This window comes from Melospiza georgiana, chromosome Z (genome assembly GCF_028018845.1).
Source record: "Melospiza georgiana isolate bMelGeo1 chromosome Z, bMelGeo1.pri, whole genome shotgun sequence".
Lineage (NCBI taxonomy): Eukaryota > Metazoa > Chordata > Aves > Passeriformes > Passerellidae > Melospiza > Melospiza georgiana.
The window spans coordinates 81,602,785-81,619,489 of NC_080465.1; the positions used below are offsets into that span (position 1 = coordinate 81,602,785).

General features: G+C 42.2%; 1 protein-coding gene across 3 annotated transcripts in view; it reads right to left on the reverse strand.

Moving 5' to 3' along the window:
- The window catches only part of DYM (dymeclin), a 209,406-nt gene that overhangs the window by 16,780 nt on the left and 175,921 nt on the right, over positions 1–16,705 (reverse strand). The window lies entirely within an intron of this gene.

Consider the following 16,705-nt stretch of genomic DNA (forward strand, 5'->3'; position numbering starts at 1 on the left):
CTTAATTCAAAAGACTAATTCAGAAAAGACAGCTAAACCTTATAAGTGGAAGAGCAATTGGATGAGTATAATTAGAAGTTACATGATTTTTTTCTCCCTTTATCTTGTATTTAGTTGTCATAACCCATTAAATTTTGCACCTTTTGGGATAAAGTTGTTGGCCTCTGACACAACACTTTATTACGCTTTATTTAAAAAGTGGTGAATACTTCTTTTTCTTGATTGAGGGGGGATAATGTGGGACTTTATTAATCAAACAAATGAATAAATTCATTTTAAATGCAACATTTTATACTTTTCAGCTACTCTGCCTGCAGTGAAGGTTTGCAGTAGAAAAGGAACACACGGGTTGGAAATAGCTTTCAACTGAGCAGGGGAAGAAAGGGGTCAGGGCATTTCAGCGTAATTTTACTTTATTTTGACCAAAGCTGCAAGATATTTGGAAACAACACGTCATGCGAATGCAGTGCCTTTGGCACTGTGCTTTTCATTGGACTCACAACATATGCAATGGAGCGAGGGGAGGCTGCACAACACATGTGAGGCAGATTTAGTCACAGCAAAAAACGTAATAAAAGTATAGGGAGGCTTTCTAGGGAGGGAAACTTGGGGAATGTTATTTAGCTTGAGCAATTATACAGCTCTGAAGTGAGCAGGGGCTGGGCTCTGGCTGGAAGCCCTCCTGTAAGATGTGTTGGACAGGGAGTTTTGGGCTGCTCATAAGTGTGGGGCTTCTGCCAATCTCCTGCAAAGCCAAAGCTCTCCAGCTCTGGGCAGGGAAGCTCCTCTGTGCTCTCTTTCAGAAAAAATGGGATCACCCTTGAAGGTTAAGAGAGTTCAAATGATGTGGCAGGCCAGCAGTTAGCAGAATGGAAGTAGCTTTGAAAAATGTACACGTGCAGAGAGTTGTTTACCCAGGTCAGAGCTCTGTTGCCATGGGGAGCAACTTGGAAACTCTCACACTGCTTTCCCATCCTCCTGTTTCTCCAGAGCTTGCCTTCTGCCTTGCACTTGGTATCTCTTTCTTGTAGCAGCTTCCTTAAACCAATTAAATCAGTCAATCTAATGTATCTGGTGTCAAACAACAGATACACAGACTGTGTCATGTTAGAATCTGTGTAAAGCTTAAATTTTTCTGCTCAAAGTCTCTTACTTGTGCCCTTCCTTCCCACAAAGTAAGAGAATGAGAGAATTGTAGAATGGTTTGATTCGAAGGGGCCTTAAAGTCCATCACATTCCAACCCCCTGCCTTGGGCAGGGACACCTTCCACTATCCCAGGGTGCTCCAAGTCCTGTCCAGACTGGCCTTGGACATTTCTAGGGATCCAGGGGCAGCCACAGCTTCTTTGGGAAACCTTGTGTCAGGCACTCACCACCCTCATAGTCAAGAATTCTTTCCTAATATCTAGTCAAAACATTCTTCTTCTAGTTTAAATTACACCATCTTTCTAAGTGCCACTGAAAAATTAAATTTTGGGACTGGTTCTTTATTTTTAAATTTTAAATTTTTAATTAATTTAAAATAGATGCACAGACAGCTAATGGAGTGTCTGAAGAGCTCTGAAGAGCTGAATAAGTTCTGAATCAGAACTTATTGCTAACCTTGCTGGTTATTTCACATTGCAATGAAAGGCCAGAGTTCAGCTGTGGATAAAGAAATATTTCACTGATCTCTTTTGGTAATCCACACTCCCTTTAGTAGACTGGAGTTTGTGTGTCATCTCCTGACCCTTCTCCTCCACAAAGCTTGCAGAGCACCCAACATCAGCCCCTCACCATTTACTGTCTTGTTGTGCAGGGATGCTCTTCCATATAATGTTACACATTCCTCATCATGGATGACAGAAAATGTCACCAGTTACATTATTCTCCTCCAAAACTTCACTCCTAACAGCAATGTTTTCTGCTCATCACAGCTCAATAGTGTCCTCATGGCTGAGAACCAGCTGGAGCACATTTCACTGGGTATGAGCTGAAGATGCTGAAAGGGTCCCTCTCACCCTGACTGTCACCAGTGGACTGCCACCAGATTCTTCAGGTCCAAGGAAGGAGAAGATCTTTGCAGTAGACTTCCCCTGTGTCCCTTACAGAAATATTTTTCTGCTCTCTACAGGTAGCATAAAGAATTACATAATTATTTAATAGAGTCATAGAATCCCAGAATGGTGTGGGAGGGACCTTCAAAGCTTATTCAGTGCCACTTCCTGCCATGGGCAGGGACACAGGTTCCAGGTTGCTCTAAGCCCCATCCAACTGGCCTTGGACCCTTCTCAGGGATGGATCATTCTTCACCTCCCCAGGCAATGTGTATTTTACCTCCCTCATTATAGAAAGTTTCTTCCTTATACCTTACTCTGAATTTACCTTCTTTTCATTTAAAACTTTAACCCTTATCCTGAGCAAAAAAAAGAAACAAAGCCTCCTTTAACACCTCTTGTTACATGACACTACTTCATCTTCTAAAGCTTTTGCATGTAACTGCATGAATTTTCATCTGTTGCCTTAATGGGAGCTAGTTAATTACAACCCACAGAGTGCCACAGCCAAGGCTGAGGCATTATTCAGCTGAGCTGGGTACAGGGCTGTGGCTGCAGTTAGAGCTCTGCAGAGCAGCAAAGGGAATTCCAGTCATGGCAAGGTGAAGAAGACCATGGGAGAGAAACAGCAAACTCCTGCACTGCTGATCAACCTGCTGCTAGAATTGGTGTATTTTCCCTTTCCCATTTTTATTGAAGAATTAAGTCTCAGTAGATATTACTGTATTAATTTTATTACATTTGCATTTATACAATTAAATTGTTACTGTTACCTAGTCCATGGTAGTCCTGGTTGGGCAGGTATGACCTTGTTGTCTGCGCATTTTTCTTTAAACTTTTTTTTTTGGGGTAGCGAAAACACTGCCCAGCCTTCTGCAGGAGACCAACCTGCATAACAGCATTATGGAATCTCTTTGGAAGCAGCTACGGCAAATCCAGGATAAGGTGATTTCACTCCAATGCAATTGTTGAGCTTTGCAAAGAAAGCAATGACTCGGGAATGAAGTGACTGAATCCAGAACACAGCTTCCAGAAGGTAACTGGAATAATCTTCAGGGGTGGAGGGGACAGACAGTAAGCCTCCATGTAAATATTAGTCTCCATGCAGACAGCAGCTTGGGAATAGGAGTGTCCTGTGCTAGCCCACCCTTCATCCTCATCTTGGCCAATGCACCTCATTCCTGAGCTGCAGAATCACTGTACTCCAGTCACTCACCCAAGCACCACCCTCCCAAGCTACCTTGGATTCTTGTGCAATATCCATCTCTGATGCATTCCTTCATCCTGGAATGAAATGTGCTTCCCTAGATTTCAGTAGGATAAACATGTCTTCTGTACGAACAGGATGCTTCTTTCCTAGAGAACTGTAATCTAACTACAAGCAAGATGTAAAGGAGAGAATAAAAACAGACAACATACGTGATTTTAAAACTACAGCTGTCGACATAACCCTGATGCCAGTGAAACCCTCACCAGTGCTTCTGAGAACCCTACATGTAAGACTTTCATTATATTTGCATTTATATGATTTAGTTTTACTATCTTTTACTCCAAAATAGCCTATTTTCAGCCAGTCCTTTATCTTGCATGTATTCAAGAAAATTAAGATTTTAAACAAACTTTGAAGAAAAGTGAGGCTCTGGCTTAGATCTTACAGAGCAGCTGTGGCTGCCCCTGGATCCCTGGAAGTGTCCAAGGCCAGGCTGGACAGGGCTTGGAGAAACCTGGAATAGTGGAGGGTGCCCCTGCCCATGGAAGGGGGTGACCAGGATCAGCTTTAAGCCTTTTCAACCCAAACCATTGGCTTGGTTCTAAACCCAAACCATGGCTCTAAATTATTTGGAGCTTCCCCAGATGACAGGAAAGGTCTTTTGGGATTGTGACAAGGTCAGTCATTTTTCAACACATAATGCAAGGAGACTTGAGTGTTACTGGCACTCTGATGGCCTTAAACATCATCAGCCTCTCACTGACAGAATGAGGGATCTCCAATCATGCACAGCCCTTAGCCATCGTGGCTTTCCTTGTTCACAATGGAAAGGACCATCATTCTGAGATCCTCAGGAGTACTTATGACACACTACTTTAAAACGGAAAATTATATTTATACTACTAAACCACAATTTTTTAAAAGCAAGGAATGCTTTTAAAATTCGTAATATTTTTGCTTTAACTTGAGTTGCAGACACAGCTTGGAAAACATCTGAATTTTATGAGCCTCAGTTATGTCGGTAATGAGGCCAAATCACCCACTTATCCTCCCCTGCAGTGGCTCGGGCTCGCAGGATGCAGGCCATGAGCAGGGTCCCTTGCTGGCACCAGCCCCAGGCGGCTCCTGCAACAACCACCACGGCTCACAGAGCTGCAGATGAGGCTTACATGGTGCTTTCACAGGTTGTGGAGCTGTTTTCAGCCACTTTCTGTTTGTGGAACAAAGGATCACAAATTGCCATGAAGCTAAATGAACTAAGAGAGCTCTAAATACTTCCACAGTGATTTGGTCATAATAAAAAGGAGACTACCATATTAGACTGCAAAAATTCTGTTTACAGGATTTTTGTATAAGAAGTGATGAAATTAAGAGAGGCTGCATTACTTGCTACTGCTATCAATTAATGCAGCAACCACTTCCAGACATAATAATTACCATATGTGCACTGTGCTTTACCTCTGGGCTTAGTAATTTCATACATGGGAGGTTACAACTATTGATTGCATTAAAACAGACTGATGTGTTATGAGAGACATGCTCCCAGTGCAACACATGGTTGCACAAACTAAAATGATTCAAGTAGTACAGGAACAGACACCTGCATCCACCAGCAGACAACCTGCAAATGGTCATTTCTCCATCCCCTCTAAAACGCACAGATACAGTGTGTCACACAGAAAAGGTATTGCAAAAGGAGTGAGCTCAGCTAATTAGGGACAAAACTGGGGAGTCTTAAGAGACAGATGTTGACCTCTGGAGAAATGAAAAATCCTCAGGAGTAGCTCCTATCAATATAAATAAATTAATAAAACCAAAATGGCTCTTTGTTTCTCAATGCAATTTGCACAATTGAGAATTTGCTCATGTTTAGGTTGAGTATTAGGAAAAACTTCTTGACTGAGAAGGTTGACCAGCCTGGCACAGTTTCACATGCCCATCTCTGGAGGGGCATAAGACCTGTGTGGATGCAGCACTTGGTGCATGGGTTAATGGTGGCCTTGGCAGTGCTGGGGAACAGCTGGACTTGATGGTCTTAGAGGCCTTTTCCAACCCAGATGATTCTGTGATTGACAACCAGCTCTGCCCTGCAAACTTCAGAGCAGCCTGGAGTCTGGTAAGTCGCAAAGAAAAATGCATTTGCATTTTTAAAAGTGCAGTTGTTTTTTAAAGTTTCCTGAAAACTTTAAAAATTAAAGACAATGACCTCCAAATAGCATCTAAAAGGAGTGGTGTTTACCTTGCCATTGCACAGCTGAGTTTGTAACTATATGCAAAACCAGCAACACACTCAGAAAGAACTGCATTTGGTTTTTTTGTTGTCATCCTATATGCATAATTAAAGACATATTTCTATTCAATTCTGGTTAAGCTCCTACGAGTTATGTATAAGTTATACATATAACTTAGGCTTTAAAGCATCCCTTAAACAACAAAGCATTGTTTATGTTTTTAATAAATCTTAATTTTCACTCCTTTAATTCAGAAGACATTTTTTTGAAGCAAGAATACACTGAATTCAGTAGGCAAATCTCCCATTAACATAACTCAATTGCCCTAAAATAATATTTATAAAGACAGTGGTAACTGTGATGCAAAGAGCTAAATGCAATAGGCAAAATTATCCTGCATTAGTAGTATATTCATAAAGGGTGAGAGTGTGTCAGCAATTTCCAGAAACCTTAAAAGTAGGAAGGAACCTGGTTTTTTTCAGCAAAAGCACTAAAAACAAGCGTCAGCACAAAGAGTTAACACATTCTTCCTACTTCTGAGAGCAGGAACGGGGCCGATTTCGTCAGTGAGGTTTGGCAGCGCGCGAAATCCTGTAACCAATTCCATTTCCTGATAAATGAACGGTCCACAGGGGAAAGTCAGCCAGAGGCTTTGGGAACTGCCGAGCGCTCAGACATGACCGAGAGGCTCCTGGAAGGAGCCAGACTGTCTCTTTGCTTATCGCCGCCCAGCCGAGCGGCACCAGCGCAATGCCGGTGCTGCCAGACTGCGCTGCGAGCCCGGGCCACGGCACAGCCGCTCCAGCCGCATGTGAGACCCCCGAAAATCAGAGAGTACACCAGCCCCAGCACATGCCTGACATCAGGCTCTAGGAACTCTGAGAACACATGGCCGTGTAATACGGGCGTTGGGATGGGACTTGTAACAGTCCGCATTGTTTATGTGTTTCAGAGCCAAGTGCTAGGAGTGACTCGGTATTCTGGAGCTGAGGATCTCGCCCCCACCCTTCCAACAGGAAAAAGCCAAATACAGAATGATAAATCATTCATTATTGGTTGGATTTTGGCATCAGTGAGGCTGTGAAGGAGGGGTTTTCTATTGGAGCTATAGGGTGCGTCTCCTCAAGAGCTGAACGTCACTCTCAAGTCCTAAACCGTTCTTCATTTTGAGCTACAAATTCTTTTTTAAAAGTTATCTTCATAAATGTGACTAACAGTCTTACTGAATGTTAACAGTAAATATCAGCTCTAATAGCAAAATGACAAATATGCCCCAACCCAAAATCAGCCCCGAGTTTCTGATCTATTCAAATACTAACTTTTCAGACAGAGTTAACCTGGATGTTCGTTTGCTTTCATATTATTACAAATCAATTCACAACTCCAACATTTTTACAGGAAATTCAAGTAGCTTGACATACACAGAACTGAACTTTCAAAAGTCTAAAATTTGAGCTTGTAAAAAAGAATAAAAATACTGCCAGTCTGATGACCCCTGAAGGGAAGGGAAAAAAAAGAAAAAGCTCAAATAATAACTTCAGGCCCTTCATTACCAAAATCCTGGGTAAGTTTTCAAGTGGCTTGCAGGCTTATAATAGCAACTATGTCTGCAATTGATTAGCTCCCCTAGCACAACCAGATGTCTCAGTGACAGGGAGAAAGTACTGTGGGTTTGGAGTTTACTGGGATGCACAATATCCCATCACTGAAAAACAGAATAATAAATGGGAAGGTGGGGAAATGAAAGATTTATTATTATATATCTTTATATAAATATTATGCTTGTTCTCAATGTGTCTGAATCCAGTTTTACTGCATGTTCTAGTTCTTTGGAAAGCCCAGGATAAATTCTTTCTTGTTCCCAAAGAAAATGCTAGAGACTTGGTTGAATCTGTCCTTTATCACAGCATCACTACTCACTCCTTTGCTGGGATCTTGCTGGGTGCTTTCTGCTCATGGCTGTGACAAATACAAGGTAACAGCATAAAAGAATGACAGTTCTCTACATTATCTATCTGCACAGGTTTGCAAACAAGGTACGTGGCCTTGGAGGAACACCAGAGCACTGTTTCAGACATAACACCCACACGTAGACCAAACAAACTCCCCGTTCCTGCCGCTCCTTCCCTGACTTTACCTTGCATTAATTAATGCATGCTTTAAACCTCAAATGAGAAAAGCAGTGGGAATATCTGAAGGAGATACAAAAAAGATTTGCTACTCTTTGAAGCATTTTGATATTCACAACTCTGCCGCCTTTAAAGTATCCTTGATCCTTTTTGGGCCGCTGCTGTGCTTCTACCAAAGACTGCGATGACTCTGTGCACAGCATTGCATAACGAGCAAGGAACACTGCAGCAAGAAAAAGTCCTCCAGCTCTCTTAAGGATGTGGCATTAAAGTGGAGGATAACACTGCAGGTATGGAGTGCCACAGGCTGGCTGACAGAGGCAAAGCCCAGCACAGAAGGATTAGTATTTCTATCATAGAATAGCAGAACTGTCTGAGTTGCAAGAGATCTTAAAGGTCATTCTGTTCCAACCCACTGCCATGGGCAGGGACACCTTCCACTGTCCCAGGCTGCTCCCAGCCCCATCCAGCCTGGCCTGGGGCACTGCCAGGGATCCAGGGGCAGCCACAGCTTCCGGCACAGGGCAACCTCTGCCAGGGCCTCACAGCTAAGTATTTCTTCCCAATATCTAACAAACTTACAACAAACAGTCAAAGTACATTGAAGAGATTCAGACATCAGCGTCTTATTTGAATTGTAACCTGTGTAAGAGAAATTATTCACCAAGAAGGGTGACAAAAGCCAACCTATTCAGGACAAGAGTGAGCAAAAGCTGATGGATTTGATGTGGGTCACTCCCAGCTTCTTTGAGCTGACTGTGCACCTGCTAACAAAGCTCTACCTCCATCCCATTGCTCCCTGAGCTGCTTCTCTCAATCCACTCCAGCTGAGATGGCTGAAAGTCAGGAGCTCACAGAGAGTTTTGCTGCTCAGGTCACATACAGCACAGGCAGCAACACAGCTCTCACAGCATGAGATCCTCACCAGGCTGCTGACCATGGCACCACTTTCTGAGCTACCATGCAACCAATGCAATCCCCACAGAGCAGCAGCCAGGGAAATCAGGGAGAGGGCAGGGGAACATGACACACAGTCCCTCCTTCCTCCTAACTAATACCAGTCACTGTGAACCACACACTGCCCACCATGGGACACACACAGCCTTGGGGCCTGCCTGGTGTCCTGCTTGCATCATGCCTGGTACCATCTCCTAAGCATGAAGATACAGCCTGACAACCTTGAGAATGTTGGAGCCATCAGCAAAACTTTCCAGTAGAAGCAAAATTTTCCCCATGAAAATAAATGCTTCAGTGACTAGGAAGAAAACAAGACTGGAGTTCTCAGTTTATTCTTCATCTCTGAAGAAAAGCTGTTATACAAATGGTCTAAGTTGAAAGCATGATTACTATTTTCTGTTCAAAGGGATTTTTGGGTGCTTTACAATAAGAAACTGATATTACATAAGAAACAGTTTAAAGATCAGAGATTCAAAAGTTTGCTAATGCTTTTTTTCCTATGTTGATGCTGCAGTGATGTTTATATTACTCTTCAATAGGGAGGTGTCAGAAAAGCATTAATATGTTTTTAACTGTGTGCCAGGCAGACAAGCAAAATAAAATAGCTGGGTTTTTTTCTTGTTCTAGTCAACAATGCCAAAAATTACTGTTTATTTTTCTCCGCCCCCATGAAAGAATTTATAACCACTGAAGTAAACTCAAGTTTAAAAGCTGGTTTTAATCCCAAAATTGACTGACAGCTGCTGTGTAAAAGCAAACCTAACTTGTTTGGGTTCTCAGGAGCATTCACATTTGAAAAATTTAGTTTCCTGGAATCATTTGAAGGGTGGTTTTTGGTGTTTTGGGTTTTTTTTTGTCCCTTTCCCCATAATGCTACAAAAATAATTTAAAGAATGTGATACTGTATAATTTTCACACTCCTAAGACAACTGGGGAAAGGTGGAAAGCACATCTCCTTTTCAAACAGCCTTAAGAGTAACATGTAAATATGGAGTCAGTTACAGCGTGAGTGAACTCTCTTTGGGAGTGCCAGGGAGAGGCTGTGAGTGCCACGGTGCTCGGCCTGGCAACACTCGAGCAGATAAAATACTCAGCTGTAACTCAGACCTTGTATGCAAAGGGACTCGTCTCACACCACACCAAAGAAACCCAAATCTTGACATGTATGACAGTTAAAATCCTTGCAAACACTTGCGGGAATAAGTAACTGCATGAAGAGTTCATGTTAGGGGTTTTTTCCATATAAAAATATTAAACCAAACTTTGAAAAATAAATAAATACGCTTCATAAATGCTTGATAACTGCCAGCCTATGCCAACATTTGAAACACCTCGAATTCAGCAATATGAAAATAAGCTCTGTGGATAGCAAGTTTCAAGTCAAACTACATTGCTAAGGACTGCAGTAGAATTTATTTCTTTTTTCATTAAAGTCTCTAAGTTAACTGATTCCTTCCATTATACCTGAAGGATGCTTCTGAAAATGAAGTGTTGTTGGTATTCAATCCAACTCATCAGCTGTATTTGCATTACACGTGGCTACAAACAAGGCTCTCTAAAGACTGCTAAAATCCACTTTTAACCATGGAACAACAGGAGTCATCATGTTTCAAAGACTTTTGATCACTTACATGCTCAAAAGCCATGTAGATGTGAACTAGTGGTGGCCTTGGCCACCCTGGGGGAATTTAATTTAGAGGGCTTCTTGGACCTAAACGATTCTGTGATTCCATGACTTTGAATCCACAGATTCAAACTGAAATTACTTTGGCCACTGGCTTTTTCAGTGTTAAAGCAACCAGGCACATGAGTATATTTTTTGTTAACACGCTATGTATTCTAACTAGCTACTGAACCCTACTTCCTACTGAAGTCACATTTCTGTGGATTATCATATTAATGCTTCAAAGTGAGGGTGGTATTTATTTCTGAACCAAACCCCCAAAGCTTTCATTCCCTTCTGGGATGATGCCGTTATTTTTCTTCCTGTAAGGTTTCAAACTACAAAGCCAAGAGTTCCCATACAATGCATTATGTCAGCAAGTATCTAACTCCAAGCACTGTAATAATCACAGTTTTTCCATAGTATTTTTCACATACTTTAGATCTTGCCTACACACAAGTTTGCACCATTTAATTAAACAGATTTAAATCATAGAAACTCCTGCTTGGACATACTTATTATAAAGTGGTGTCATCCAGTTTAGTTTCAACTCATTCTCACCAATTTAAGTAGCAAGGCTTACATTAATAGAAAAGCACCTGCATAAGGGTTTGCCCTGGCTCAGACAGACAGACAGGTTTATAGTCCCACTGTAAGATTAGCCAGAGTCAGCTGAGTGCAGACATGTCTTTGACTGCTCACAGTTTCACAATGATAAGTTATTTTCTGACCACAAAGCCCATCAAAACTTTCAAGATCATTTTTTTCCCCCTGGAATTTTGATTACCCAAAATAATATTTCTCAAGGGACGCAGAGTATATTCTTCTCTACTCAAGGTCTCTGAGAAGCTGACCTCTAAAACAAATGCCTTCAAAAGAAACCTGAGTTATTGTCCATCACTTACAGGTCAGCTCACGGAAGCAGGGAAGTTTGACATCTTAATTGAGGGTATAAATTGTCAAAAGGAAATATACAATCCATAAATACTCTTATTCTTAGCATATGGTCAGTGTTCTGGAAAGGCCCAAAAAGCACTTTGTTTAAAACTTTCTTACACTTCTGTCACTAATCTGATCTTCTTCAGGGTAAGGGTTAACAGCAGCTGAGGGTCAGCAAAAGGAAGTCTGTGTTGTAGACGCCTGCCTAGCGTCAGACCTAAGGATGTATTAGACACAATCAGCTTCCACTGTAATAAGAACTTTGACCTTTGAGCCAGAAAAAAAAAAAAAGAAAAAAAAGAAAAAGATAAATATCAGGAAGAACTGGATGTATTTATTTTTTAAGGAAGTTTTCTGTCTCTTGCTTAGTGCTGTGCCGTAGAACTCTGTAATGGAGTTGTTGGTCTCTGTAACTCTTGTGTCCCTACTCCTTTATGGTGTCACACAGAGTTAATTTGTGAACTATTCCACCAAAAACTCCACAGCAGTAAAAGTGTTACAGCAGTAAAAAAAACACAAGAAAGCTGTACATAGCTTTTAAAGCAATTACAGATCTGCCCCAGTTTAATTTGGATTATTAAAGACCACTGGTCTGGATCCTGAATCCAGCATCTTGCTGTGGCCAAATACCAAACACTCATGACTAAGGACAGCAGGACTGTGGAGGAAAAAAAACTGTAATCAGGAGCAATTCTAATAGAAGATGGGGCAATGGATGGTTTCTTTGGATCAACGAGGTACATATATATGGAACACTTCCATTTTCCTTTGCCACCTGGGGTGCTGTGCAGACCTGCCCATGTCCTGTCCCTCTGCAGGTGTGATGGCACCACTGACTGATCAATAGATGATGTCTCCTCTCTGGGAGGAACATCTGCAGAAGCAGGAAAATTCTTCCAAAGAGAGCTCAGTACCCAAGCCAAGAAATCATTTAGGTTCCTTTGGTTTTGGAGACTTCACACGCACTTTCTTTTATGGCCATTCCTGATTTCTGATTTGCCATGAGCACAAGTCTGATGAGAAGCAGCTGAGGGAGCTGGGAAGGGGCTGAGCCTGGAGCAAAGGAGGCTCAGGGGGCCCTTGTGGCTCTGCACAGCTCCTGCCAGGAGGGGACAGCCGGGGGGAACAGGGACAGGAGCAGAGGGAACGGCCTCAGGCTGGGCCAGGGCAGGCTCAGGGGGGACAGCAGGGAAAATTTCTTTACCTAAAGCTCTGCCAATCCTTTGTTGCCAAGGGCAGTGTTGCAGTCCCCATCCCTAAACGGATTTAAAAGCCATGTGGATGAGGCACTAGGAGACATGTTAGTGGTTACCTGGGCAATGCTGGGGAAATGATGGGACTTGGTGGTTTTGGAAGGCTTTTCCAACCTAAATGAATCGGTGATTCTACCAAAGCACCTGTGCTTGACATCCCTTGTTGAATTCACTGCCACTTCATTCAACAACCATCTCTTTTTTATGATAATTTTTTGTAGCTAAATTTCTGGTGCTGCTTCTCCAGGGTGATGTGCCAGAGATATAAAGCTGCTCTGGTCCACCTCCCAGGCAGTATCTGCCATCACCATGATGACAATTTACTCTTGCCCTGTGCTCTGGTGCCTCAGTGATTAGCAGCTTTTTTCAGCGAAACAAATGGAAGCTGATGGAGTTGGAAGTACATTGTTAATAGAAGAGGAAACCTATGAGAAGTGCTTTTAACACCTAAAGTGAAACTTGTTCTGTCAAGAGACTGAAGGCTTTTACCTCTGCTCCTTTTACATATTCTGTGAAATTTTAATGCCCATCGAACTCAAATGCACTTCAATAAATATTAAATTTTGTACCATATCAAAATTGTGAGAGTTGATGGCATAATGGCATGTCTGCATAGCACACAAAGAACATCTGACAAAGTGCACACTGATGACAAAATACTCATTGACATGGGGAGAAAAGGAGTGGGGGAAAAACACAAGCAGATCAGAAAATGCTCATGAAAAACAAATCTCCATCTTAAGTGGCTTAGGTAATGGGAATTGTTTTTTTATAAAGCATTAAACATGGCCTCCCAAGTGCGATCATTCCATAAAACCAAATGTCAGCTTCCAGTCACTAGCTGGCATTTGAAACAAGTTTTCCCACTTATTTCAGAAGAGTTGCTGTTGTTATCTGCTGGCTAACTCCCCTCGAAATCCTGAGATAAGTCACAGGCTCCAGACACGGTCCTGCTTCTCTCACTCTCCTAATCCTGAAAGTACAGATAGGTCACCAAAGGGAAGGAAGACAGCCTGAGAACTTTCAAAAAAAAAAAAGAGAAAGAAAGAATGAGGCTAATTTTCACCTATCACTATGATCTCTAAATTGCCTTTAATAAGCTCCTGCAATATAGCAGGGAGCCTGGATTGTGGGCTGCACGTCTGCGAAGGAGACAGCTCTATCTCCACGCCATGGCTTCTGCCTCCATCCTGGGCATATTAACTCCATTTATCTCCTCCCACAGACTGAGGGAGAAATAACCAGCTCTTGATTTCAGCACCTGCCCTTTATCTCTCTATTTGTGCAGAAGTCTTCTAAAAGGCTAATTGCTCAGCTTGGACTTTCTTGGCCTTCCACAGTACACAGCTAAAAGCATATGCTTAAAATAATGTTAATTATATTGTTTGTCTCCAGTCAGACTGCTCCAGGACTAGAAGGAAAATCTGAGTTAGATCTCCCATTTCCCAATAATTATTTGCTAAGAAAATGCAGGATATCTTTCCTAACACACACACACACACACACACATATATATATATATTTATCCATGACCTACTGCTACCACCCATGCTCACTTTGCATCCCGTGTTGCTTCCCACAGTGGAAGGGAGCAGGAGCACCAGGGTGTGCTCCCAAACTGATAAGCTCCATTATGCAGATGAGGATCGTGGCTCTAAGTGCTGTTATTTTTAGTTGACGTTGATTCATGTTTGAACTATGGGCTCAGCAACAGACTCAGAACCTGAATACATGTAGCACCTCTTGAATGCTCACTTCCTCGACAAAGGCCAAGATAAGCAACTTGGAAACATCCGTGCATACATTAGGTACACACGAGAAAAAAACATCATTGTCTGAGCTGCAGGGAAGTGACTGAGTAAAAGCTCTGCCTCAGTCCTCATTTTCCAAACCACATCCATGTTTCAACTGCCTCCCCCAGAGTGCTTCAGCTGAAGATGGTTATTTCTAGGAGGCAGGAATAATATCTCTGCAGGGTCTCTTGTACTTTACAGCACTTCAGTATGCAGTGGCAAAAGGCAAGGATGGCTTGAAAATTAGTTAGCAATTAACTGCAAAGCTGACACACACATATAGATATCTTCTTGGGATTGAACTCCACAGCTTTGCATATTGGAGTTATGTGTAGGTTGTGTCAACATAGATGCAACAGATTCCTAATTCCTCCAGACATTGTCCAAACTGGCTGGGGACAGCTCTGGACCCTCAGCACAAGAGAGACACCGAGGGGCTGGAGCGTGTCCAGGGCAGGGAACGGAGCTGGGAAGGGGCTGGAGCCCCAGGAGAGGCTGAGGGAGCTGGGAAGGGGCTGAGCCTGGAGCAGAGGAGGCTCAGGGGGGCCCTTGTGGCTCTGCACAACTTCCTGAAAGGTGCCATCAAAGCCAGAGTGGGTAGGGCAGCTCCCACCCATCCAGACTTGCCCAGAGAGTGTCATTAAAGACCTAAGGATTAAAGCTTTCTCCTTTACTTAGCTGCTGAAGTGCCTCTGAGTTGCCAGAGCTATTGTGTAACTATATCTTCAGTCTGATCTTAATATGAGTTTGTTGAGCTTTAGAATAGCCTCCCCTGAAAACCTCAGACTTAAGTGGGAAGACCTGAGGAACAGGGAGACTCCCAGGAGAGAGGCACATGGACAGAGGGCACAAAGACTCACAAGGCCATTCCTATAGGAGGGAAACATGTGCTGCTCCTCATCACTACCTCTGCAAAGGAAGGATGTTATTTGCATGTACAAATTGACGCATGACAATACATACATACATGCATACCTATATATATACAAACATCCCATCCCAAGATCAATGTCACCTTTTCTACATGGAAAAGTAACCTGCTCTGGCTAAACTGCTGCTCAGCAAAAGCATTAAAAAAAGAAAGAAAAGAAAAAGAAAAAACAAAAAAGGGAAAAAAATTGGGAAAACAGAAAGAAAAAAAAAAAAAGGAAACCAAAGAAAAACAAAAAGACAAAACTCAGTAGGTGTAAATGGTCAATATAGAAGACTCATGTGCCAGGCTGGCTTCCCTTTGTAAGTCTGTCCCAAAACTCAAGTGCTCCAGAGGAAAGGGAAGTCCTTCAAGCAACACTAAGCATCCTTAAAACTAGAAGTACTTGACTGTTTGGTGAGGACTTACAGAGCTTGGCACACACCAAAAACTGCTGGTTTGTAACTTTAAGTGGCAATATAAACATATAATTTTGAATACTGTATATCGTTAGTGCAGAAAATTGAAACTTGATGGGATTTCACTCCAGAAACAGCATTTCTGTAAATTGTGGCCTGACATATCAGTCAATGTGGCACACGCAGCAACTGAGAAAACCTTCATTTTTTCCTAAGCAGTGAGTTGATTTGGTGATGGCTTTGTGTCAAGAAGGGTGTAGCCTCAACATAAGAGCTTTTAATTATCTGCACATCAGAACAAGTTGTCATAGAAACCGCTGAAATTCCAGTGTTCCTCTGCATTCACAGCATCACCACACAGAAAGGACAACCTGAAGGGCTGGATTTGGACCCAACAACTGCTCTGGTGTTACTCAGGCTATTCCTGTACTGTGGCTCAGGACTCGGACTCTAGAGCGACCTCTCCTGAAGGAATTCAGCCTGAGTGACTGAAGATGTGCCATCTCAGGGACACAGGGAACTGCAGGAAAGACATTAGTATACGCAGCCAGCTAGAAAATTCCCACTGGGTGTTTTAAAATTACCAGCATATAAATAAATTACCAGCCGTTGCCACTGGCTGTACAGACTCAGTGTGCCTTATCAGAGGATATTTTACTAAAGTTACCACAAAAGAAATAGTGTTCTCGCTCTCTTACCACAGAGTAGCAACAAAAATAGTTCTGCAGAAAACAGACAGTATTTAAAATACACTTGGCATAACAGAGAAACAAGATTCATCGTGTTTAAAAAACACACAGCTCCCATTTGCTTACTTACCCACTTACACAGATTTCTTTATTGCAGTATTTAAACATCACACAGCCATTAAAGGATTTTAGCCTCACAAAACCTGTCAAGTTGGTAAATCCCTCAAGAGATTTGAGAGGTTCTCAGAAAGGAATGGAGGGGACTGCTCAGGATTATACAGAAAGCTCATCATCATGTTGACCAGACTTACAGGTCCTGAACTGATTTTCCCTAGGTTGGGTAATTCTTAACTAAAGCCCTCCAAATTTATTTTTATAGCATTTAACATAGTACAAGACAAAGGTGCATGAGAACACTAGAAACAGAAAAATAACACTAGAGACAGAAAAAGAAATTAATCAAAAGAGAGAATTAC